General features: G+C 41.3%; 1 protein-coding gene and 1 non-coding gene across 5 annotated transcripts in view; one reads left to right on the plus strand and one right to left on the minus strand.

Annotated features, from left to right (window-relative positions):
* The window catches only part of LOC126100568 (HIRA-interacting protein 3-like), a 72,033-nt gene that overhangs the window by 14,058 nt on the left and 30,693 nt on the right, over positions 1–27,282 (plus strand). The gene's annotated exons all lie outside the window — the stretch shown is intronic.
* Positions 26,865–26,939, minus strand: Trnat-ugu (transfer RNA threonine (anticodon UGU)). The gene has a single exon. It is a non-coding gene; the product is annotated as a tRNA-Thr (tRNA).

Here is a 27,282-nt window from a genome sequence, read left to right on the forward strand (position 1 = left end):
TTTGCGAGGGTTGGAACTTTAATAGTGGCAACTATTTATTTACAGCTCGTACAAAATAGATACGTGTTTCAAAGTTTTACTGACCTTCAAAGTAGTCACCAGCATTGTATATAACTCGTTGCCAGCGATGTGGAAGTCATAGGATATTCTTAGCAGTGCCAGTTGTGTTGACAGTTTGAGTGGCGCGATCTATTGCCCGATTAATTTGTAGCAGTTCTGGAGCGAATTCCATGAAGTGTTTCCTTCAGTTTTGGAATCGAGTTGAACTCATGAGGGCTTAAGCCAGGGGAGTGCAGTAGGTGGTTTAGCACTTAGCAGCTCCATCAGTCAAACAAACAGTAACAGTTTGCACTGTACGTGCTTGAGCATTGTCCTGCAAAATGATGGCCAGGTCCTGCAGAAAGTGTCATCAGTTTTGTCTCTATGCTGTAACACGACCTACAATCAGCTTAGAGACAGAAGTAATGACACTTTCTGCAGGACCTGGCCATCATTTTGCAGGACAGTGCTCTAGCTTGTACAGTGCAAGCTGTTACTGTTTGTTTGACTGATGGCGCTGCTAAGTGCCATACCACCTACTGGACCCTTTTTAAACGGAAGGAAACACTTCACGGCATTCGCTTCAGAACTGCTACAAATTCGTCGGGCAATGGACCGCACCACTCGAACTGTCAACACAACTGGCACTGCTAAGAGTGTCCTATGACTTTCACATTGCTGGCATTGGGTTATACACAATGCTGGTGACTGCTTTGAAGGTCAGTAAACTTTGAAACACACATATATTTTGTAAGAGCTGTAAATAAATAGTTGCCACTGTTAAAGTTCCAACTCTCGTACATCAACATGTGTTATCCATGTCGTATTTTTCCACGTAGTCCCCATCACGTTGTATGGCCGTATGCCAACGTTTTGGAAGAGCGTGTATTCCCTGTTGTTAAAAGCTCTTGTCCTGTAGGCATAGCCATGTTTTCACTGCATGACTGCAATTCTAATGCTGACTGACAACTGTAGAGCTAGCTGTCGAGTTGTGATGCACTGTTCAGCATGAACAATGGCATCCGCATGATTCAGCTTGTCTGGAGCAGTGGCTGTGACAGGACATCCCAAGCGTGGCTGGTGATCGTGGAGTTCTGTTTCTGCATTTCCTGAAGCTGTAACTTTCTTACCCATCACCAAACTGTATTCCTATGAACTGCAGCATTGTCATACACTGCACACAAACATTTATGGATGTTCATCATTGTTTCTTTTTCTGCACACAAGAATTCAATAACAGCACTCTGCTTGTAACATGACTCATATGTAGACGCCATTTTGATGCTGTTCTATGGCTCTGCCATCTGCCAGAATGATTCGAAATTTCAGTGGCACACACAACAAACATCAAATGTAAAGCACCAACAAGGACGTTTGTCTATGTATATTAATGGCTTCTTTTTTTAATGTGGGGCATTACTTATTGAACGACCCTTGTAAATATGTCCACTTTTTCTTAGCGAGCAAATTCACTACATATTTTAAATATAAAACTAAACATCTTCCAATGAACTTTACTAGGTGAAGAATATCGTTTGGAATTATGAATCAAGAATGGAATGAAAATCTCCTTTGGCTCAGAACCATTAGTGGAAGGATTGTGGGATTACTATAAGCTGATCAATTAAATAGTGACATTTGTCATTTCCTCAAAATGCCAGTTTTGATATTTTCAGATAAAGATTGAGAAACAGCAAATAAATCCAAGAAAATATTTATGAAACATGAGACATGTATGTTTTATTCATCATAATGGATTTTGTGGCCCTAGATTTTTCTTGAATAAAAATATTTTTCTTTACCACCTGAGGATGAATTTTACCCTTATTCATGTTAATCATGTATATATTTACACAGTCATCCAACATAAGAAAGTACATGCTCTTTGAAAAATTAGCTACTTTTTAAAAAAATTCCCTTACTTCAAAGTTTTTCAGCCCAAAATTGTGCTGTGTCAAATGTTTCCTTGCTACCCTACCATAATTCATTGAGGTTACATTTTCTGTGGCAGTTAGGATCTATCAGAAGATGTTCCATATCCTGATATTCATCACAATCACATCTGTTGTCATTTTCATTTATAAGGCCTCATTCGTGATCAGGTTTATCTCCATTGGTGCTACACCCCCTTTTGATGCAGTACAGGCTCCTCTAAATCTTCCATATCAAGTTCTCGCCACTGGGTATCTACTGTAGTGGAGGGTAGTCGTTTGAAGGCTCAGTTAATTATTTGTTCAGGGAACTCTTGTGATATTTAAGTCTTCCAGATCCACAGGAAGTGCCACATAAGGTGTGGTATTCAACAAAGCTATGCTTAAACTTCTCAGAGTGTTCGTGTCCAGCTCCTTGGAAGTTGAGGTCCGTAAGTCAAACTGCTTTGTGTAGTTTATCAAGTGGTGTGGGTTTCATGCAATTGGTTATTAGTTGGTGTATTTCATGTAAGTTGTCTTTTTTTGGCATAGACCACACCGAGTAAGCATATTATGCCACGGAAAAACTCCTTTGCTCAAGCTCTCTTTTAGTTTTCACCATATTTCTCTGTACATTATTTCATACTGCAACTTTACGATGGCCTTCTCACAGTGCTGTATGCACGTCAGCTACTGGTCAAATATGAGACCAAATGATGGTTTATCAGTGTGTTTCAGGGTGATGTCATTACAAGTTACAGTCAGCTATCAGTTTGCTTGTTTGAACTGAAGATGGAAGGGGCTGATGTATGTCTTCGAGCGATCTGGTTTAAGGGAATTTTCTTGGTAGTATTTTGACAAGGTACTCAGTGTGTGTTCTGGGTTCAATTCAGTCTCATCAAAGCAGAGCTGTGACTGCCTGATCATCTGTGTATAGGAAGTAGTTCATGTAATTTGGTATAGGTCAGTCATTGGTATACAGTTTGAATAGGAAGGGCTGGGACACTCAAGACACTGGAAGAGCTCATATTTCTGCCATTGTCATAGGCTCCTTCTGCCCTCTGGCATGGAACATTTAGTTTTACCGCAGTGTTTCATTGATATTTACTAGCTGGTAATCTTTAAGTCTGTATGACAGTTTTGTCATGAGTGACGTACAGTTCCCTGTATTGTATTCAGGTTATAGATCAACCAAGACTAGTCCTTTTATTTGTTTATTTTCACATCCTTCCTTCATGTTTCAGTATGTTACTAGATTTGGCTGATGCAAGATTTACCAGGTCTGAAGCCGGTGTATTGGGTGATGAGCCTCGGATTCATGATGCCTGCTGTGTGTTTCAGTGTGTCATTCACACAGTTTATACCGGTGACATAAAAGCAATACCAGGTGATAGTTCTTTGGGAAATGGTGTTTCCCAGCTATTTTTGCGTGTCTTGAGGGAGTGGTTGCTAAGGTCTGAATCCATTGTTTGGCTACAGGGCCAAAGTGTTTGATCTGTTGCACACATATGTCATCAACCACCAGCTACATTTTACTTTTTCTTTGAGTGTATTCCTAGGGTTAGTTCTTTTCAGGCAAATTTCACAACGAAGTTATCCGATTCTTCCTGTGGACATCTATTGACTTTGGACCTCTGACATCTTTTTTATCTAAACTGAAATATAAATGATTTGGAAACCATTCTTCTTCCATTAACTCAAAATATAAGTGGTGTATTTTGTAATATGCAGTGAAAACAAATCGGAGAAAGGGCAAACAGGTATGTTACCTGAAATGAGTCTGTCAGTGGGAAGTAGTGTGAGTGTTTGCTGACTAGTCTTACAAGACAGACCCTCTTAAATTGTTGCAGACCATTCCCAAAACTGGATGTACATAGCAGATTTATTAGTGCCATGAAGAATATTGTGGAAGTAAGTGCTCAGGAAGATTGACTGGAATATGGTCTGGACAGCTGGCTGCATTTTAACATTATGACAGCATTCAGCCATTGATGGACTGCATTGCCGTTGTGAGATGTCCATTCCAAAGTCTTCGTGCCACCCACTCTTTATGTAGTAAGGCATGCTATTGTGCATTCATTGACACAGAGGCAGCTGAAGAGAATGTTATGTCTTTCTGATAACAAGGGCAACATTGTGAATCATCACTCATTCCACACCAGTTCGAGAGATCCTTTGGTGGAATTCTGGCTGAGATGGGGGTGGTGCCCAACACAAAATTGATGTCTACCTGGCAGGCCACAGAGAGATTGCCCAGACAATATTGAAACAGCAATCATCATTACTTGCCGGCATCTATCCTTATGCCACCACAAGACATTATTGAGGTGGATACTTGGGACTGTAGCTTTGATAATGAGAGACTAAACAACTGCCCCTTCTGCACATTGGAATTGGATTTATCAGTGTCTGTGTCTCATGGCACAAAACCTAGCCATGGTAAAAGAGCCTGCACCTTTTTGTGACACCATCACTGTCGCTGCAGTAACCACTGTAGAAGCAGTTTCCCACTTGCTTTGTGTTCATGAGTAAACTCTGTGATATGCACCTGACTCGCAAAAACACAGAACGGCATATAGTTATTGAGAATTTTCACCAACGATGATCACAATATCTTCTGGAAATTCCTATCAAGTTATGTAATTGTAAAATGAGAATTCTCCATAATATGTCATTTCACGTAGTCTTCAAAGCTGTCACTTACACAGAATAGTGCTCACTACATTTTTCATCATACACATTTTGAGGGTGTTTGGAAAATTCTCATAACCATATAACTAGCTCATTCTTTCCTCCTACAATCGCATGCATGATACCACAGGTTAAGCAAATTCTTCTACAAATATTCAGAAGAATGACCAGTACAATTTTATGATGATAGAAGATATGTCTGGTTTTATCTTGAAGTTAATTTGTGATTTATTCAACTCTGTCACAGGAACAGCTTAGAAACATGCACACAAAAGAACAACTTTGTCTTGTAAATTAAAATGCAGCTCTCCACAATCATCTGTTTATTCCATCTGGCACATATGCTGACAAAAGTTCATCAAAATATCTTTACAAAATATTGCTCTCAGCAAATTTTATTATTCCCAATTCAGACTTACTTTTTAGGGTTCCATACCTCAAATAATAAAAACAGAACCCTTATAAGATCACTTTGTTGTCCGTCTGTCTGCTGTTGAAAACACTTTTTCTCATCAGTGGATGACGTACCAAGTTGGAATTTGTGCCACATACTAAGGCCAATTGTCCCTTGGCACTGTAAATAAATTGAAGCTTGTAGGTCAGTGCAGTCAAAAGAGACATTTATGTCACATATTTTTATACTCGTAAACTCACTCATCGAAACCTGTACACTTCCCTTTTGCTTAGAATCATGAAATTTGGCTAAAAGGAAGATTTCATAGTACAACCAAAAGAAAAATATTCTAAAACTATAAACTTGTAATTATGTCGTATGAATTTTTTCCCCTTCTGATATTCCATCTGTTCGTCTGTCTTTTAAGACCCCTTTTTCTCAGAAACAGTTAGATGTATCAAGTTGACATTTATGTCGCGTACAGAGGTCTGTAGGCCCTTGGTGGTGTAATAAGTGTTGTAAGCTTTCTAAGTCAATGCAACAAAAGATGCAGGCATTTCTGTCACATAATTTGATATTTGCAAAATCACTTGTCAAAACCTGCAGGTTACTTCTCTTTCTCTTCGACCTATAATCATGAAATATGGCAAGAAGCAGTATGAGTGAAGGAAAAAATCTAAAAATTGTTATTTTGTAATTGTACCACAAAAAATTATTGCTTTCATCATTTTTTATCCAACGTCGAACTTGAAATTGTAACAGTCCGTAGTTCTGCATTCAGGCTGACTGGTTCGAAATGGTACAAGTCAAAAACATCAGATAAGGAATGACTTTATTGCTCATATGACATGTTTCGAAATTTATGCATCATCAGATATTCAGCAGCGATTGCTGCACATAGATATGGTGTTTCAAGTTGTTTGTGAAACAGACATTCGCAGGCTAGTCTGTTTTTCAAGTTGTACTTGAAAATCCATATCTACGTGCAGCAGTCGCTCCTGGATATCCGATGATGGATAAATTCCAAAACGCATCATATGAGTAATAGAGTCATCCCATGTCTGATGTTTGCCTTTTTACTGCTCCTCCCCAGTTAGCCTGAATGCAGAACCACTGATTATTATAATAATGGTTGCCTGCGTCCTGCATGACTTTGTGTCACATTTATGTTATTGAAATTAAAACTTTGTCAAAAATCTCGTAATCCACAGGACTTGTATCTTGCGAGTATCATTGTCAACAATAGTAAAAATGGTGGAGATTCTAGATTCCTAGAACTGTTTGTATACATAATTAAATTAGTATGAAACCGTGAGTGTGCAAGCCCTGCTCACACCAGTTTTCCTCCCCCCCCCCCCTCCCCCGCCCCCCTCATAAGCTTTCTATTATGTATTTTCATTATTAGTATACACCAGAAATGCCCTCCATGAACTTCTCAGAACTGCATTGTACATACATGGGCCACTGCAGTGTTGGCACCAAAACAAGACAAAAAAATGGATGTATGAAAACTTAAACAGTTAAATTGATCTACAAAATGCATCTTCCCTACTGTCCATTAAAATTTCAACTCTAGGAAATATAATAAATGACGAAATTTTACTTATTGTTCATCTGCTGTATAGTATGAAGAATACAGAATTTAGTTTGGTGGTATAAATTTAGTACACACGGCAGCCACATTTGGCAACATTCGGGCTGAGCATTGTGTCAAACTGAGTTTGAATTACATGTAGGGATATGTCATACCGTGGTGCTTTAACTCTCCACCAAAGTTCATCAGTCATACTGGGTGCCAAGTGGTGGCTTATCAGTCTTTTGGCAATTCGTGAATAGATGTTTGCAGTAGGTGAGAGGTCTGGAAAATGCACTGGCCAGAGCAACTGCCAAACACTCTCTGTATAGAAGTAGGTCAGGACGAGCACGGCCAACATGTAGGCTCTTACTACCTCATTCGAAGGTAATGTCGTGGAGATGTCAAAAATAGGGCACAGCCACTAGCCTTTGCTAGAAATTTAATGGCTGAAATTACTGGCTATGCAGACCACAGGAGATCATATCAGTGTATTTAATGACACGCATCATACCACGTGCTGAGCCTGTATGACAATCACGAATTCAGTCTGGCAATATTTATCTCCTCACAGCCTTCACGTACAGATGCGATCATTGTGATACTGAACACAGGACTGCGACTCGTCTGGAGACAAAACTGTTGCCAGTCCTGTGTCCAGTGCTGTCAGCAGGCTCACCTCTCTAGCCAAGCCCTGGGAAGGTGCTGCAATATGTCCCGTGCTGATGGCCTACAGTGCTCGAGATGATATTACACTGGTTTGTATGAACAACACAGAGAACAAACTGCCTATTGGCTTCTGTCTCGGGTTCTTCGGCCGACGTTTATCTAATGATTTTTCTGACGTTTCGCCAGCACGAGTGGCTGGCATTGTCAAAGCTTCACCCTCCATTGCCGGTGGTGAACAGGAGGCAAGCTCGCGGCCACAGACTATATGTACCTGGTGCGCCAACGTCAGAGGGCTTCTCTGTGGTCATTTCCGGTGCGGTTCCCCTCTTGCTACCTGCGACGGTCGTTCGCTGCAGTACGGGAAGCCAGGATCAGTTTACCTTAAGGCTTTCCTCTTTCTTGTTGAAACTGTTCGCGTGTTTTTGGATTTCTACAGCTTCTCTGAACAAGCGCGTGTGATAGTGCTTCTCTACAGCCAGAACTTCCGTGTCGGCGGATTTTATTACGTGGTCGGTCTCATTCAGTGCGTGTTCTGCCACGGCCGATTTCTCCACCTGCCCCAACCTGCAATGTCGCTTATGCTCTTTGATCCTGGTGTTAATGGATCGTCCAGTCATTCCGACATAAACTTTTCCGCATGTGCAAGGTTTGCACGAGTGTGTACGTGTGTGTTTGTCATCTAATTCTGATGAAGGCCTTACTGGGCAAAAGCTGTATTTGTGACAGTCTTTTTGTTGTGCCTATCTGCGACTCAGCATCTCCGCTATATGGTGAGTAGCAACTTTCCTTTTCACAATACTGTTGAAAAAAATTCTTTTATGTATACCACAGTTGTGAGAGGTAACATCTTTCTGTTGTATTTTGAATTTCAATATAACAATTACAAAATTTCCAGTTAAATGAACTGACATTGCAAATCAAATTACAGCATTCCTGTCCATTAACTAATGAGGGAAACGATAATATTTTGTACTAACTTCATTTTACAAATACTAATTTCTCCAAATAAAAAATAACTTTTGTTTTATTTACTTTAAATTAGTTAACTATGGCCAGACAAAAGCTAAATTGTAGTGCAAGTATTAATTATTGAATGTAGATCACACATTCATTGTTCACTAAACTTTGATATTGTCACAATGGTGAAAATTTCAAGTAACATATCCAATTGACTTTCTGGATATCCCTTACTAAACCACCTACTACAATGAGGTGACAAAAAAAAAAGTTGTGGGCTACCTCCTAATATCGTTGGGACCTCCTTTTCGCCAGTGTAGTGCAGCAGCTTGATGTTGCGAGTTCTTAACAAGTTGAAGGTACCTTGTGGAAATACTAAACCGTGCTGCCTCTGTAGCTACCCGTAACTGTGAAAATGTTACTGGTGCAGGATTTTGTGCACAAACTAATCTCTCGATTATGTCTCGTAAATGCTTTATGGGATTCATGTTGGGCGATATGGGCTGCCAAATAATTCGCTCGACTTGTTCTGCAAACCGATCATGAAAATTTGAGTCCTGGTGACGTGGCACATTGTCATCCGTAAAAATTCATTTTTTGTTCTGGAACATGAAGTCCACGAATGGTTGCAAGCAGTCAGCAAGTAGCTGAACATAACCATTTCCAGTCAATGATTGGTTCAGTTGGACCAGTGGACCCAGTTGATTCCATGTAAACACAGCTCATACCATTATTGAGTCCCATAAGCTTCTACAGAGCCTTGTTGATAATGTGGATCCTTGGCTTCATGGAGTCTGCACCAGACTCAAACCCTACCATCAGCTCTTACCAACTGAGATCGGGACTCGTCTGACCACGTCACAGTTTTGCAGTTGTGTAGGGTCCAACCGTTACAGTAACAATCCCAGGTGAGGTGCTGCAGGTGATCTGGTGCTGTTAGCAAAGCCACTTGTGCCAGTTGTTTCCTGCCGTGGTCATTAACATCAAATTTCACTACACTGTCCTAATGGACATGTTCATCTTACACCCCACACTGATTTATGCAGTTATGTCATGCAATGTTGTTTGTCTGTTAGCTCTGTCAACCCTGTGCAAATGCTGCTGCTCTTGGTCATTAAGTCAAGGCTGTCAGCCACTGCATTGTCTTTGGTGAGAGGTAATATCTGAAATGTGGTATTCTCACCACACTCTTGACACTGTTTATCTCGGGATATTGAATTCCCTAACAATTTCCGAAATGGAGTGTCCCATTTGTCTAGCTCAAACTCCCATTCCACATTCAGAGTCTATTAGTTCCCATTGTGTGATCATAATCACGTCAGAAACTTTTTCATATGAATCACCTGAGTGCAAATGACATCTCTGCCAATGCCTTTTGTATACCTTGCATATGTGATAGTACAGTCACCTGTATATATGCATATTGCTATCCCATGACTTTTGTCACCCCAGTGTATATTTTGTCACATCCAGCAATACATCATCTCCTTACCCATGACATCCATCCCATATTCTAGACAAGAGTTGAGCATCAGTTACGCCATTTTCTGTATATGTGTCATGGATCTAACCCCACATTTGGCTCAAGATGGAATCAAATTGTCCATTTTCAGCTGTTATTGATGGTGACAGTGCTCATAATGGCGACTGCCGTATATGTTAGTTGTGCTCAGAATCTCTCACGAATGCACAGTTAACGTTTATAATGTATGGTGTGCCATATTTCCTGGAGTGCCTTAAATGAGCACCCACCCTTTCCTTCTGCAACTCTGTGTACCATTGTTCCATTTATACGTCACACTTATGCTGCAAAGCCTTTCAAAAATATGCTTCTCTGTCATAGTACCGAACTTCGTCTTATTTGTACACTTTTTTCCACACAAAACTCACTACTTGTGCCAACTCTTCTCTTCAGAACATTGCCTTCCTTACAGCCTTCAACCAGAAAGCCTGGCCTGAGCTCCCAGTTGGTGAACACCGACAGCGCAGAAAGATACTTACATAGCTTCTTTTCTGTGTTTACTTCGTAGATTCTTACTTAAATTGCGTGTGAGTTTCGTATAGGAGGTGTAATTTCGAGTTTTAGTTACTGTAATCGTAAATTCAGGCAGATTGTAGTGCAGTCGTTAGGCATTTGTTTTGTTTTGGTACGTCAGTAGCACTTGTCTGTCTAGTAGGCTCTCAGAGACCAGTGTGGCCTGAGTTCCCAGTTGGTGCACATCGATAGCGCAGAAAGATACGTATATAGTTTCTTTTCTGTGTTTACTTCGTAGATTCTTACTTAAATTGCGTGTGAGTTTCGTATAGGAGGTGTAATTTCGAGTTTTAGTTTGTAATCGTAAATTCAGGCAGATTGTAGTGCAGTCGTTAGGCATTTGTTTTGTTTTGGTACGTCAGTAGCACTTGTCTGTCTAGTAGGCTCTCAGAGACCAGTGTGGCCTGAGTTCCCAGTTGGTGCACATCGATAGTGCAGAAAGATACGTATATAGATTCTTTTCTGTGTTTACTTCGTAGATTCTTACTTAAATTGCGTGTGAGTTTCGTATAGGAGGTGTAATTTCGAGTTTTAGTTACTGTAATCGTAAATTCAGGCAGATTGTAGCGCACTCGTTAGGCATTTGTACAGGTTAGTTCATACATTCTTTGCGTGTTTCTCTTGCGTTATCTAGGCACGGACTCGTGTTTCAGTAACTGTTGTTCAACATCGATTAGAATGGACAGGGACTGTGATTGCTGTGTTTGGATGAGGGCTGAGTTGGCATCCCTTCGCTCACAGCTGCAGGCGGCGCTGACTTCAGTCACGCAGTTTCAGGCTGTTGCTAATGGGCACCACTGTGGGCAGCCAGACTTGGGTATCACGGGGATGTCAACCTCGTCCCGTCTGTCCCCAGATCGATCTGCCGCTGTGGTTGCCCCGGTTGCTGCCTGCAGTGGGGCTGAGCCCTCTCCTGTGGTTGATTGGGAGGTCGTTCCAAGGCGTGGCAGGCAGCGAAAGATGTCCCCGGAGGCTGATCAGAAAGTCTCCCCCGTGCGTCTGACAAACAGGTTTCAGGTACTGTCTCTGGCTGAGCCAGATGCAGCTGCCTGCCCTGTTTCAGAGGATGATTCTCAGCCTTCAAGGTCCGGGCAATCGCAGAGGGTGGGCTTATTGGTAGTTGGGAGCTCCAATGTTAGGTGCGTAATGGGGCCCCTTAGGGATATGGCGGCTAAGGAGGGGAAGAAATCCACTGTGCACTCCATGTGCATTCCGGGTGGAGTCATTCCTGATATGGAAAGGGTACTTCCGGATGCCATGAAGAGCACAGGGTGCAGCCAGCTGCTGGTGGTGGCATATGTCGGCACTAATGATGTGTGTCGCTTTGGATCTGAGGAAATTCTCTCTGGATTCCAGCGGCTATCTGATTTGGTGAAGGCTGCCAGTCTTGCTTACGAGATGAAGGCAGAGCTCACCATCTGCAGCATTGTTGCCAGAACCAACTGCGGACCTTTGGTGCAGAGCCGGTTGGAGGGTCTGAATCAGAGGCTCAGACGGTTTTGCGACCGTGTTGGCTGCAGATTCCTTGACTTGCGCAATAGGGCGGTGGGGTTTCTGGTTCCGCTGAATAGGTCAGGAGTTCACTACACTCAGCTGGCCGCTACACGGGTAGCGGAGGCTGTGTGGCGTGGACTGGGCGGTTTTTTAGGTTAGAAGGCCTTGGGAAAGTACTGGGTGGGCTGCAATCTCAAAGGATGCATGGCAAATACAGGATGTGCTTGGATCAAGGAACAGTTGGAATTGTAGTTGTAAATTGGTGTAGTTGTGCTGGGAAAGTCCCTGAGCTTCAAGCGCTAATAGACAGCACAGAAGCTGAAATCGTTCTAGGTACAGAAAGCTGGCCAAAGCCTGAAATAAGTTCTGCAGAAATTTTTACAAGGTCTCAGATGGTGTTCAGGAAAGATAGATTAGGCAGAATTGGTGGTGGAGTGTTTGTGTCTGTCAGTAGTTTTTATCTTTTAGTGAAGTCGAAGTAGATACTCCGTGTGAATTGTTATGGGTGGAGGTTATACTTAACAGCCGAACTAAGTTAATAATTGGCTCCTTCGACCAATCCCCAGACTCCGATGATATAGTTGCTGAACAGTTCAGAGAAAATTTGAGTCTCGTAACAAATAAATACCCCACTCATACGGTTATAGTTAGTGGGGACTTCAGCCTTCCCTCGATATGTTGGCAAAAATACTTGTTCAAAACTGGTGGTAGGCAGAAAACATCTTCCGAGATTGTCCTAAATGCTTTCTCCGAAAATTATTTCGAGCAGTTAGTCCACGAACCCACACGAATTGTAAATGGTTGCGAAAACACAATGACCTCTTAGCCACAAACAATCCAGAGCTAATAGAGAGCATCATGACTGATACAGGGATTAGTGATCCTCGTTGTAGCTAGGCTCAATACCATTTCTTCCAAATCCACCAGAAACAAACGCAAAATAATTTTATTTAAAAAAGCGCATAAAGTGTCACTAGAAGCCCTTCTAAGAGACAATCTCCATTCCTTCCGAACTGACTATGCAAATGTAGACGAGATGTGGCTCAAATGCAAAGATATAGTAGCAACAGCAATTGAGAGATTCATACCTCATAAATTGGTAAGAAATGGAACTGATCCCCCATGGTACAAATAAAAAAAAAAACCGAATGCTGTTGCAGAGGCAACTGAAGAAGCATGCGAAGTTCAGAAGAACGCGAAATCCCGAAGATTGGCTAAAATTTACAGATGCGCGGAATTTGGCACGGACTTCAATGCGAGATGCCTTTAATAGGTTCCACAATGAAACATTGTCTCAAAATTTGGTAGAAAATCCGAAGAAATTCTGGTCGTATGTAAAGTACACAAGTAGCAAGACGCAGTCAATACCTTCGCTGCGCAGTGCCGATGGTACTGTTACCGACGACTGTGCCGCTAAAGTGGAGTTATTGAATGCAGTTTTCCGAAATTCCTTCACCAGGGAAGTCGAATGGAATATTCCAGAATTTGAAACACGAACAGCTGCTAGCATGAGTTTCTTAGAAGTAGATACCTTAGGGGTTGCGAAGCAACTCAAATCGCTTGATACGGGCAAGTCTTCAAGTCTAGATTGTATACCGATTAGGTTCCTTTCAGATTATGCTAATACAATAGCTTCCTACTTAGCAATCATATACAATCGCTCGCTCACCGATAGATCTGTACCTACAGATTGGAAAATTGCGCAGGTCGCACCAGTGTTTAAGAAGGGTAGTAGGAGTAATCCATTGAACTACAGACCTCTATCATTGACGTCGGTTTGCGGTAGGGTTTTGGAGCATATACTGTATTCAAACATTATGAATCATCTCGAAGGGAACGATCTATTGATACATAATCAGCATGGTTTCAGAAAACATCGTTCTTTTGCAACGCAGCTAGCTCTTTATTCGCACAAAGTAATGGCCGCTATCGACAGGGGATCTATGTTGATTCCGTATTTCTAGATTTCCGGAAAGCTTTTGACACCGTCCCTTACAAGCGACTTCTAATCAAGCTGCGGGCCTATGGGGTATTGTCTCAGTTGTGCAACTGGATTCGTGATTTCCTGTCAGGAAGGTCGCAGTTCGTAGTAATAGACGGCAAATCATTGAGTAAAACTGAAGTGATATCAGGTGTTCCCCAGGTAAGCGTCCTGGGACCTCTGCTGTTCCTGATCTATATAAATGACCTGGGTGACAATCTGAGCAGTTCTCTTAGGTTGTTCGCAGATGATGCTGTAATTTACCATCTAGTAAGGTCATCCAAAGACCAGTATCAGTTGAAAAGCGATTTAGAAAAGGTTGCTGTATGGTGTGGCAGGTGGCAGTTGACGCTAAATAACAAAAAGTGTGAGGTGATCCACATGAGTTCCAAAAGAAATCCGTTGGAATTCGATTACTCGATAAATAGTACAATTCTCAAGGCTGTCAATTCAACTAAGTACCTGGGTGTTAAAATTACGAACAACTTCAGTTGGAAAGACCACATAGATAATATTGTGGGGAAAGCGAGCCAAAGGTTGATGCAACAAGTCCACTAAAGAGACAGCTTACACTACACTCATTTGTCCTCTGTTAGAATATTGCTGCGTGGTGTGGGATCCTTACCAGGTGGGATTGACGGAGGACATCGAAAGGGTGCAAAAAAGGGCAGCTCGTTTTCTATTATCACGTAATAGGGGAGAGAGTGTGGCAGATATGATACGCAAGTTGGGATGGAAGTCATTAAAGCAAAGACGTTTTTCGTCGCGGCGAGATCTATCTACAAAATTTCAGTCACCAACTTACTCTTCTGAATGCGAAAATATTTTGTTGAGCCCAACCTACATAGGTAGGAATGACCATCAAAATAAAATAAGATAAATCAGAGCTCGAACAGAAAGGTTTAGGTGTTCGTTTTTCCCGTGCGCTGTTCGGGAGTGGAATGGTAGAGAGATAGTATGATTGTGGTTCTATGAACCCTCTGCCAAGCACTTAAATGTGAATTACAGAGTAATCATGTAGATGTAGGTGCTCTGACACCAAATCCCTCAATGTGTACAGTAGTAACTCCTCACAGACTCTGTTGTTGCCTCCAAGCAGCCTGCAGCACATTGTCAACTTGCTTCTGTTCTGTTTTCTTCTTGTCACCTAGTGGGTCCCTCTGTGTGTGTGGGGTATTGTGAGTGCCTCGCCCCTCCCCTCTTACTTTTTTTCTGTCCTACTCTCCAGTATTTCCCTCTTGTCTCATTCTAAGCAACAAGCCTTTTGTTTCTGAATCGTTTTTGTTCCGTAAGTATTATTTTATGTAATTTTTTTTTTGCTTTATTTTTTTTTTCACATGTTCCCACATCCGTATGTCCAGATTTTTTATGAGTAATTAATGTTGATTTACATTATGAGCAAATTTGTGTTGCACAGTGTGTTAAAAGGAGTTAAAACACTAGAGCCAACCTCACTTGTATTGAATGTGAGCAGTTTGTTTCCCCTCAACTAGTTTTGGACCATAACCCATCTTCAAATGACAACATACATTTCTTCACATATATTACATTTTTCTGCTGTAATTAGTATAGTGAATTACATCAGAGAATAGTTAAATTAGTAATGGAAGGAAAGTTGGTGGCTTCTGTGCACTAAGCAGGCTCAGGTGTATGTTGCTTGTAGTACTATGCAGAGATGTAGAGGCTTCACAGGATAGGCACATGTGGAGAGCCATGTAAAACAAGCCGTTGGACTGAAGACCACAACAAAAATGATTTGTACCATATTCCCCGAGTAGTGAATACCTAGTAACCAATATGTCTAAGCTACGTGCAGGGCTAAGTAGTGTCCAGTTTCCAAAAGAATTCACTCTAATTACTGTACAGTTTGTCCAGTTTTTGTCATTTCCAGTAATGTCACTAAAACCTTATTTATGGTAATTGTTCTGAAAACACAGAGCTGTGGAAAACTATAGACATAGTAGCAGAAATTAGTGGTAAAACAAAAAACAGCAGCTTGATCAGCACAAAAAGTCAACATACATTTGGATTTTTGTATCAAACCAAGAGAAGCCTGTTAAATAAGGAAAATGATGTTTCTCACATCACTACAGGAAATTTAAAAATCGGTACGTATTTCTACAGATGTGCTATGCATATCAAACCGTTAGTGGGAAATTACATAAACTGAAGAAATGGATAAAAGCTATGTCACATTATTGTAATGTGATGTAAGGAAATGGGGAGTGACTATACACACAAAAAGAGAAATAAAGCCTGTGGCCGAAAAACTAAATGAGTACTGCATTGAACAGCTCTTTGAGTGCTGTTCTTTAGTGATAGGCTAGAAAAACCTACAAGATAGTGGCTCCAACAGGAAATGTTTTATCAGGCAATTAGAGATGCTAATAAAAATTAATAGAAGCAACTGGGAACTCCTGTGGAGATTGCAGTATTGATTTGAACTTGGATACTACTGATCAACGGCACATACAGCTGCTGATGCCTAGATCAGGTTTATTCCACACCGATATAATGCAAACCAGAATAGAAGCACATAGCACAACAATGGGTAATGAATTATTTAGACATCCTGTCTTTCAGTAAACAGATGTGATCACAATGGTCAAATAGCTGAAATTAAGTATCTCTGTGAGTCATGTGTAGTTAAGAATGGAAAAGTAAAGTTTCACAGAATTATAAATGACAACTTGGTGACAATCGGAGAGACTTTACTGGATGAACAAGGGGAGGAGGTTTATCAATTACTTATTGTAATAAATGGATCATACTTTTCATTTGTATTCTGCACCTGTAGGGTTTCATTCCAGGCTTTCCTGCTTAATATTGCTCTAAAGGTGTTAACATTCTGTTCACTGATGTTCCTGATTTCTGTGGTTGTTTTGGTTCTAATATTATGTTCTTGCTTCTGTGGAAGCAAATCAGCTGTCCATGATGATCAGACATTTCCGTTTGGGCTACATGTGACTCATAGTTACACCTACTAATATTAGTAATGCTGCTGTCAATAAATGTCTGACTTTGAGAAGTCTCTCTTGTGAGAGCAGATACTGTTGCCTCCATATTGTATTGTGTTGACAATTCTTCAAAATTTTGTCTTGGTCTTGATTCTTTTTCTCATGTAAGTATTGAAGTCTCCACATATAACAAAGTTTTTCTTCACATTCATTCTTAGTAAATTGCCATTTTTTTTTTTTTTCCCAGAAAGAAGCTGATCTTACCACTTGGTGATCTGTACATACAAAACAATATTGGAAAAGATAGATTGCTATTTACTGTACACAAGTGCGTTAAGTTGCAAACGGGCACAATTAAAAGACAGTTTCATAAACCTTTTGGCCCCAGCCTTCATGGCAGATGATTGTGCTGGAAGAGGGAGGCAAACAAAGAGTTTGGGAGACAAGAATGGCGAGGAGATGATAGAACATAGGGGGTGGAAACTGTTTCATGGAGGGTGTAGGGTACGTTTGAGGCAGGGATAGTTACGGGAGTGCAGAATGTGTTGTTGGGATAACTCACATCTACACAGTGGAGAAAAGCTGATGGTGGAGGGGGAGAATCCAGATGGCACAAGTAGCGAAGCAGCCATTGAAATCAGGTGAGCTATGTTCAGCTGCATGTTGTACCATAGGGTGGTCTACTTTGCTTTTGGCCATGGTTTGGCAGTGGCCATTCATCCTGGTGGACAGCTGGTTGATTGTTGTTGTTGTGGTCTTCAGCCCTGAGACTGGTTTGATGCAGCTCTCCATGCTACTCTATCCTGTGCAAGCTTCTTCATCTCCCAGTACTTACTGCAACCTACAGCCTTCTCAATCTGCTTAGTGTATTCATCTCTTGTTCTCGCTCTACGATTTTTACCCTCCACGCTGCCCTCCAATACTAAATTGGTGATCCCTTGATGCCTCAGAATATGTCCTACCAACTGGTCCCTCCTCCTTTTCAAGTTGTGCCACAAACTCCTCTTCTCCCCAATTCTATTCAATACCTCCTCATTAGTTATGTGATCTACCTCTCTAATCGTCAGCATTCTTCTATAGCACCATATTTCGAAAGCTTCTATTCTCTTCTCCTCTTGCCCACACTATTTATTGTCCATGTTTCACTTCCATACATGGCTACACTCCATACAAATACTTTCAGAAACGACTTCCTGACTCACTCGATGGTAACAGATTTCTCTTCTGCAGAAATGCTTGCCTTGCCATTGCCAGTCTTCATTTTATATTCTCTCTACTTCGACCATCATCAGTTATTTTGCTCCCCAAATAGCAAAACTCCTTTAACACTGTAAGTGTCTCATTTCCTAATCTAATTCCCTCAGCATCACTCGACTTAATTCGACTACATTCCATTATCCTCGTTTTGCTTTTGTTGATGTTCATCTTATATCCTCCTTTCAAGACACTGTCCATTCCGTTCAACTGCTCTTCCAAGTCCTTTGCTGTCTCTGACAGAATTACAATGTCATCGACGAACCTCAAAGTTTTTATTTCTGCTCCATGGATTTTAATACCTACTCCGAATTTTTGTTTTGTTTCCTTTACTGCTTTCTCAATATACAGATTGAATAACATTGGAGAGAGGCTACAACCCTGTCTCACGCCCTTCCCAACTACTGCTTCCCTTTCGTGCCCCTCGACTCTTATAACTGCCATCTGGTTTCTGTACAAATTGTAAATAGTCTTTCGCTCCCTGTATTTTACCCCTGCCACCTTTAGAATTTGAAAGAGAGTATTCCAGTCAACATTGTCAAAAGCTTTCTCTAAGTCTACAAATGCTAAAAACGTAGGTTTTCCTTTCCTTAATCTTTCTTCTAAGATCAGTTGTAAGGTCAGTATTGCCTCACATGTTCCAACATTTCTACAGAATCCAAACTGGTCATCCCCGAGGTTGGCTTCTACCAGTTTTTCCATTCGTCTGTAAAGAATTCATGTTAGTATTTTGCAGCTGTGACTTATTAAACTGATAGTTCGGTAATTTTCACATCTGTCAACACCTGCTTTCTTTGGGATTGGAATTATTATATTCTTCTTGAAGTCTGAGGGTATTTCGTCTGTCTCACACATCTGGCTCACCAGATGGTAGAGTTTTGTCAGGACTGGCTCTCCCAAGGCTGTCAGTAGTTCTAATGGAATGTTGTCTACTCCCGGGGCCTTGTTTCGACTCAGGTCTTTCAGTGCTCTGTCAAACTCTTCACGCAGTATCGTATCTCCCATTTCATCTTCATCTACATCCTCTTCCATTTCCATAATATTGTCCTCTAGTACATTGCCCTTGTATAGACCCTCTATATACTCCTTCCACCTTTCTGCTTTCCCTTCTTTGCTTAGAACTGGGTTTCCATCTGAGCTCTTGATATTCATACATGTGGTTCTCTTTTCCCCAAAGGTCTCTTTAATTTTCCTGTAGGCAGTATCTATCTTACCCCTAGTGAGATGAGCCTCTACATCCTTACATTTGTCCTCTAGCCATCTACATCTACATTTCTACATTTATACTCCGCAAGCCACCCAACGGTGTGTGGCGGAGGGCACTTTACGTGACACTGTCATTATCTCCCTTTCCTGTTCCAGTCGCGTATGGTTCGCGGGAAGAACGACTGTCTGAAAGCCTCTGTGCGCGCTCTAATCTCTCTAATTTTACATTCGTGATCTCCTCGGGAGGTATAAGTAGGGGGAAGCAATATATTCGATACCTCATCCAGAAACTCACCCTCTCGAAACCTGGCGAGCAAGCTACACCGCGATGCAGAGCGCCTCTCTTGCAGAGTCTGCCACTTGAGTTTGTTAAACATCTCCGTAACGCTATCACGGTTACCAAATAACCCTGTGACGAAACGCGCCGCTCTTCTTTGGATCTTCTCTATCTCCTCCGTCAACCCGATCTGGTACGGATCCCACACTGATGAGCAATACTCAAGTATAGGTCGAACGAGTGTTTTGTAAGCCACCTCCTTTGTTGATGGACTACATTTTCTAAGGACTCTCCCAATGAATCTCAACCTGGTACCCGCCTTACCAACAATTAATTTTATATGATCATTCCACTTCAAATCATTCCGCACGCATACTCCCAGATATTTTACAGAAGTAACTGCTACCAGTGTTTGTTCAGCTATCATATAATCATACAATAAAGGATCCTTTTTTCTATGTATTCGCAATACATTACATTTGTCTATGTTAAGGGTCAGTTGCCACTCCCTGCACCAAGTGCCTATCCGCTGCAGATCTTCCTGCATTTCGCTACAATTTTCTAATGCTGCAACTTCTCTGTATACTACAGCATCATCCGCGAAAAGCCACATGGAACTTCCGACACTATCTACTAGGTCATTTATATATATTGTGAAAAGCAATGGTCCCATAACACTCCCCTGTGGCACGCCAGAGGTTACTTTAATGTCTGTAGACGTCTCTCCGTTGATAACAACATGCTGTGTTCTGTTTGCTAAAAACTCTTCAATCCAGCCACACAGCTGGTCTCATATTCCGTAGGCTCTTACTTTGTTTATCAGGCGACAGTGCGGAACTGTATCGAATGCCTTCCAGAAGTCAAGAAAAATAGCATCTACCTGGGAGCCTGTATCTAATATTTTCTGGGTCTCATGAACAAATAAAGCGAGTTGGGTTTCACACAATCGCTGTTTCCGGAATCCATGTTGATTCCTACATAGTAGATTCTGAGTTTCCAAAAACGACATGATACTCGAGCAAAACACATGTTCTAAAATTCTACAACAGATCGACGTCAGAGATATAGGTCTATAGTTTTGCGCATCTGCTCGATGACCCTTCTTGAAGACTGGGACTACCTGTGCTCTTTTCCAATCATTTGGAACCTTCTGTTCCTCTAGAGACTTGCGGTACACGGCTGTTAGAAGGGGGGCAAGTTCTTTCGCGTACTCTGTGTAGAATCGAATTGGTATCCCGTCAGGTCCAGTGGACTTTCCTCTGTTGAGCGATTCCAGTTTATTTTCTATTCCTTGGACACTTATTTCGATGTCAGCCATTTTTTCGTTGGTGCGAGGATTTAGAGAAGGAACTGCAGTGCGGTCTTCCTCTGTGAAACAGCTTTGGAAAAAGGTGTTTAGTATTTCAGCTTTACGCTTGTCATCCTCTGTTTCAATGCCATCATCATCCCGGAGTGTCTGGACATGACGTTTCGAGCCACTTACTGATTTAACGTAAGACCAGACCTTCCTAGGATTTTCTGTCAAGTCGGTACCTAGTATTTTACTTTCGAATTCACTGAACGCTTCACGCATAGCCCTCCTTACGCTAACTTTGACATCGTTTAGCTTCTGTTTGTCTGAGAGGTTTTGGCTGCGTTTAAACTTGGAGTGAAGCTCTCTTTGCTTTCGCAGTAGTTTCCTAACTTTGTTGTTGTACCACGGTGGGTTTTTCCCGTCCCTTACAGTTTTACTCGGCACGTACCTGTCTAAAACGCATTTTACGATTGCCTTGAACTTTTTCCATAAACACTCAACATTGTCAGTGTCGGAACAGAAATTTTCATTTTGATCTGTTAGGTAGTCTGAAATCTGCCTTCTATTACTCTTCCTAAACAGATAAACCTTCCTCCCTTTTTTTATATTCCTATTAACTTCCATATTCAGGGATGCTGCAACGGCCTTATGATCACTGATTCCCTGTTCTGCACTTACAGAGTCGAAAAGTTCGGGTCTGTTTGTTATCAGTAGGTCCAAGATGTTATCTCCACGAGTCGGTTCTCTGTTTAATTGCTCGAGGTAATTTTCGGATAGTGCACTCAGTATAATGTCACTCGATGCTCTGTCCCTACCACCCGTCCTAAACATCTGAGTGTCCCAGTCTATATCTGGTAAATTGAAATCTCCGCCTAAGACCATAACATGCTGAGAAAATTTATGTGAAATGTATTCCAAATTTTCTCTCAGTTGTTCTGCCACTAATGCTGCTGAGTCGGGGGGTCGGTAAAAGGAGCCAATTATTAACCTAGCTCGGTTGTTGAGTGTAACCTCCACCCATAATAATTCACAGGAACTATCCACTTCTACTTCACTACAGGATAAACTACTACTAACAGAGACGAACACTCCACCACCGGTTGCATGCAATCTATCCTTTCTAAACACCGTCTGTGCCTTTGTAAAAATTTCGGCAGAATTTATCTCTGGCTTCAGCCAGCTTTCTGTACCTATAATGATTTCAGCTTCGGTGCTTTCTATCAGCACTTGAAGTTCCGGTACTTTACCAACGCAGCTTCGACAGTTTACAATTACAATACCGATTGCTGCTTGGTCCCCGCATGTCCTGACTTTGCCCCGCACCCGTTGAGGCTGTTGCCCTTTCTGCACTTGCCTGATGCCATCTAACCTAAAAAACCGCCCAGCCCACGCCACACAACCCCTGCTACCCGTGTAGCCGCTTGTTGCATGTAGTGGACTCCTGACCTATCCAGCGGAACCCGAAACACCACCACCCTATGGCGCAAGTCGAGGAATCTGCAGCCCACACGGTCGCAGAACCGTCTCAGCCTCTGATTCAGACCCTCCACTCGGCTCTGTACCAAAGGTCCGCAGTCAGTCCTGTTGACGATGCTGCAGATGGTGAGCTCTGCTTTCATCCCGCTAGCGAGACTGGCAGTCTTCACCAAATCAGATAGCCGCCGGAAGCCAGAGAGGATTTCCTCCGATCCATAGCGACACACATCATTGGTACCGACATGAGCGACCACCTGCAGATGGGTGCACCCTGTACCCTTCATGGCATCCGGAAGGACCCTTTCCACATCTGGAATGACTCCCCCCGGTATGCACACGGAGTGCACTTTGGTTTTCTTCCCCTCCCTTGCCGCCATATCCCTAAGGGGCCCCATTACGCGCCTGACGTTGGAGCTCCCAACTACCAGTAAGCCCACCCTCTGCGACTGCCCGGATCTTGCAGACTGAGGGGCAACCTCTGGAACAGGACAAGCAGCCATGTCAGGCCGAAGATCAGTATCAGCCTGAGACAGAGCCTGAAACCGGTTCGTCAGACAAACTGGAGAGGCCTTCCGTTCAGCCCTCCGGAATGTCTTTCGCCCCCTGCCACACCTTGAGACGACCTCCCACTCTACCACAGGTGAGGGATCAGCCTCAATGCGGGCAGTATCCCGGGCAACCACAGTCGTAGTCCGATCGGGGGATGCGTGAGACGAGCTGGCCGTCCCCGACAAACCCCCATCCGGACCCCCACAGTGATGCCCATTGGCAACAGCCTCAAGCTGTGTGACCGAAGCCAACACTGCCTGAAGCTGGGAGCGAAGGGATGCCAACTCAGCCTGCATCCGAACACAGCAGTTGCAGTCCCTATCCATGCTAAAAACTGTTGTGCAAAGAACGTCTGAACTAATCTACAGAGAGCGCAAACAAAACGACACAAAATTGAAACGGTTATTAAAATACAAGATTGCCTAGTAAATGCAGTAATGCTGCCACTTGTGCACTGCTGACACACTGCTCGGCGGCGGAAGGAGACAACGCGATTTAACACTATTCGAGTACTAAAAAGCGATGCTACAACTCTCAAATACTATAATACGCCCGAAATTTATGAATTAAACAATGCAAGTACCAAAAACACACAAAGAAATTAAGAATTAAACTATGTAACAAATGAGTGAGCTAGGAGTATACGACTTGCTGCTGCAGCTGCTTATCCAACGGCGGCAGGGAGCACACTGACTGTGACCAACCGACACTGGCCGTTCAAAACAAAAACAGGTGACAGACGACTACGCGAATTTACACTATTCAGGTACTAAAACGCGATGCTACAACTCTCAAATACTATAATACGCCAGAAATTTATGAATTAAACAATGCAAGTACCAAAAACACGCAAAGAAATTAAGAATTAAACTATGTAACAAATGAGTGAGCTAGGAGTATACGACTTGCTGCTGCTTAGCCATTTTGCACTTCCTGTCGATATCTTTTTTGAGACGTTTGTATTCCTTTTTGCATGCTTCATTTACTGCATTTTTATATTATCTCCTTTCATCAATTAAATTCAGTATTTCTTCTGTTACCCAAGGGTTTCTACCAGCCCTCGTCTTTTTACCTATTTGATTCTCTGCTGCCTTCACTATTTCATCCCTCAAAGCAACCCATTCTTCTTCTACTGTATTTCTTTCCTCCATTCCTGTCAATTGTTCCCTTATGCTCTCCCTGAAACTCTGTACAATCTCTGGTTCCTACCTGTTCTTGTCTGTTTGGAAAACGTAAAAAGTTTGGGAAAGATAGACATCCAGTGCCTATCTGAGCACCACATAATCACAGAGCTAGAAAAGTTACATATAAAAGATTGCACTCCAGCATCTTACTCTTGCAGAAATTATATGGGAAAAAGGAATTGTTACATCTATGAAGACAGAACACAAGTTCTAAAACATTGAGACAAGTAGATTTTGTAGTGATCAATACATGAGCTGTGTACATGTGATTTGACAATGAAAAATAGTTCACTTAACGGTTTATAGATCCCTACTGAGAAACTTTGAACTGTTTATGGGGAATTTTTATCTTTTACTATACTATCTTTTAGACAGCAGCAAGCAATTAATAGTCTGTGGTGTCTTCAGTGTAGATTTTCTGGAGGATTCTTATAAGAAGAATGATCTGGAAACCTTATTTCTTCAGTGTAGATTTTCTGGAGTATACTGGTAGAAAGAATGGTCTGGAAACCTTATTTGCATCTTACAATTTGATCTCAGTAATTAACTTGCCAGCACGGGTGGATAAAGACAGTAGGATCCTAAATGATCATAGTTTCTTTGCTTTTTACCTAATTATAAATTCTCTCCCTGACGATGGTGCACAGTTAGTTAGGGTAAATAAAATAGTGCATTACATTACATACACTCTTCAGTGGAAATTAGAATAATTAATCACTCCAGGACAGATGTTTTTAAGAATGGTTTACTAGAGATAACCTGGCATTAAATTTATTGTGAACCAAATGCTAACATAAAATTTAATCTGTTCCATGACAAATTCATATCATTATTTGAAAAACAGCTTTCTACGTAAGTTAATCAAAAAGGAGATTAAACAGCCATGTAAAAAACCATGGATCACAAGAGGGTTTGAATTATCTTGTGAAAAGAGAAGGGAAATGTATCTGTTGACAAAAAAAGCATAGATCCTGCAGTAGTTGCAAACTACAAAAATGCTACAAAATTACTAAGAAAACTTATTAAAAACTCAAGGAACATGCACATAATGTCAGAAATCAGTAATTTCAACAAAATGCTGTGAATTGTGATGTATTACATATTTCAGATATGACAGGGCTTATTACATGCGAACAAATCTTACCTTCAGCACTCTGTTGGAAACACCACCACATCCAAATGAGCTGTTATTTTTTTAAACTGAACTATGTCATTGTTAAACCCCTCTTTAAGAAGGGTGACAAGAGATATGTCAATAACTACTGAGATGGAGATATATTCTAGAATAGTACCTCACCTGAGCGACAATAATATCTTCAGCAAACCAAGAGTTTGGATTTAAGGAGAGTTACTTTACTGAGAATGCCATGTAAATGTTCACTCACTAAATTTTACAAGCATTAAGTAACAAAATAGTGCTGTGTGGTACTTTTTGTGCCCCCATCTAAGTCATTTGACTGTTGGATATTGTCATTTCTAACCAAAAGAATGCAGAAAGTTGTACTTCGTAATTCAACCAATGTAGTCCTGGGACATTATTCTGACTGAGAAGAAATCATGTTTTGGGTTCTTAAATCTGCCATATGGAATGTAGTGAATATGAGACAGGACAACCAACCACAGGACAGGGTAACGTCACTATTAAACTGAATGGAAGGGCTGTAAAAGATGAGTCACAGGTAGCAAATATATTTAATAATCGTTTCTTAAATATAGTAGAAAGTACAGTGACAAACAGTTCAAGAGAAATATCTCAGCATTATGTTGAAAAAGCAACAGTCATAAAATTCAGTCATATGAATGTATCACCAACTCTAAGAAAATTACATGTTCTGTAAAAAATAACAGCTCATCTGGATGTGATGGTGTTTCCAATAGAGTACTAAAGTTAAAGTTTGTTCCCATGTAAAAAGCCCTGCCTTATCTGAAATATGTAATATGTCACTAACTCAATGCATTTTTCCAGAGAGACTGAACTATGTCATCATTAAAACCTCCCTTAAGAAAGGTGATAAGAGAGATTTCAATAAATACTGAGATGGTGACGTATACTAGAATAATACCTCGCCAGAGCAACAGCAATACCCTCAGAAAATCAGAGTTTTGGTTTAAGAAAAGTTGCTCTACTGAGAATGCCATTTATAAGTCCACTCACTAAATTTTACTGGCATCAAATAACAAAATAGCATTGTTTGGTATTTTTTGTGACCTATCTAAGGCATTTGACTGTTGGATATTGTCATCTCTAACCAAAAAAATGCAGAAAGTTGTACTTAGTAATTCAACCAATGTGGTCCCGGGACATTATTCTGACTGGGGAGAAATCACGTATTGAGTTCTCCAAGACTCAATTTGTGGTCTGCTGTTGTTCCTCACGTATGTAAATGATCTTCTATTTAATATACAACAAGCAGAATTAGTTCTTTTTGCAGATGACACTACTATTATTAACAATCCAAGCATACATACAGCAACAGGGGAAATGGTAAACAAGATTCTAAAGTACCATTGACTGGTTTTCTGTGAATGGTCCCATCTTCAATTTTAAAAGGACACAACATATTCAGTATTGCACATCTGGAGGTACTACACCAATGATAAGTGTAACACATGACGAGGAAATAATAAATAGGGAGCAAACATCACCATCTTAGCTGTCAAATTTAAACTGGTAAAAAGCGCATTTTGGTGCTTAGCTCATCCACATTGCAGTTAGAATCGTTGCAAATCTTGGGGAGAGAGAAATCAGTAAGTTGGCATATTTGCAATAATGTTATATGGTATATATGAAGGTAGTATCTGTTCCCGAAAGAACAGTTACCATTGATTACCATGCAGATTTTGTTAGAATGAAATGATAATTAAATGGACACCCTAGCTGCAAACAGGCCTTGATATACTTCATTGGGGACATGTCGAAAATGTGCCCCGACCGGGACTCGAACTCGGGATCTCCTGCTTACATGGCAGACGCTCTATCCATCTGAGCCACCGAGGGCACAGAGGATAGTGCGCCTGCAGGGACTTATCTCTTGCACGCTCCCCGTGAGACCCACATTCCCAACATGTCCACATCACTACATTCGTGGTGCGCCTAATAATCTGCCACGAGTAATGTGTATGATGGGCAAACATCACTCCAGTTCATTTCTTTGACGAGTGTCCTAAAACAATCAAGTATTGGCTTACTGAGCAGCCTCCTGAATTTAGATTTAACAGATTTTATATCCTGTTTACTGTTGACAGTTAACGAAAGAAACTACATGTCATAATCTGAGAGGCCATTGATTATTGGTTCTGTAATAAAATTTTGTTCATTAGACCTTTCTATGAAGATGTTAT

This window comes from Schistocerca cancellata, chromosome 9 (genome assembly GCF_023864275.1).
Source record: "Schistocerca cancellata isolate TAMUIC-IGC-003103 chromosome 9, iqSchCanc2.1, whole genome shotgun sequence".
NCBI lineage: Eukaryota > Metazoa > Arthropoda > Insecta > Orthoptera > Acrididae > Schistocerca > Schistocerca cancellata.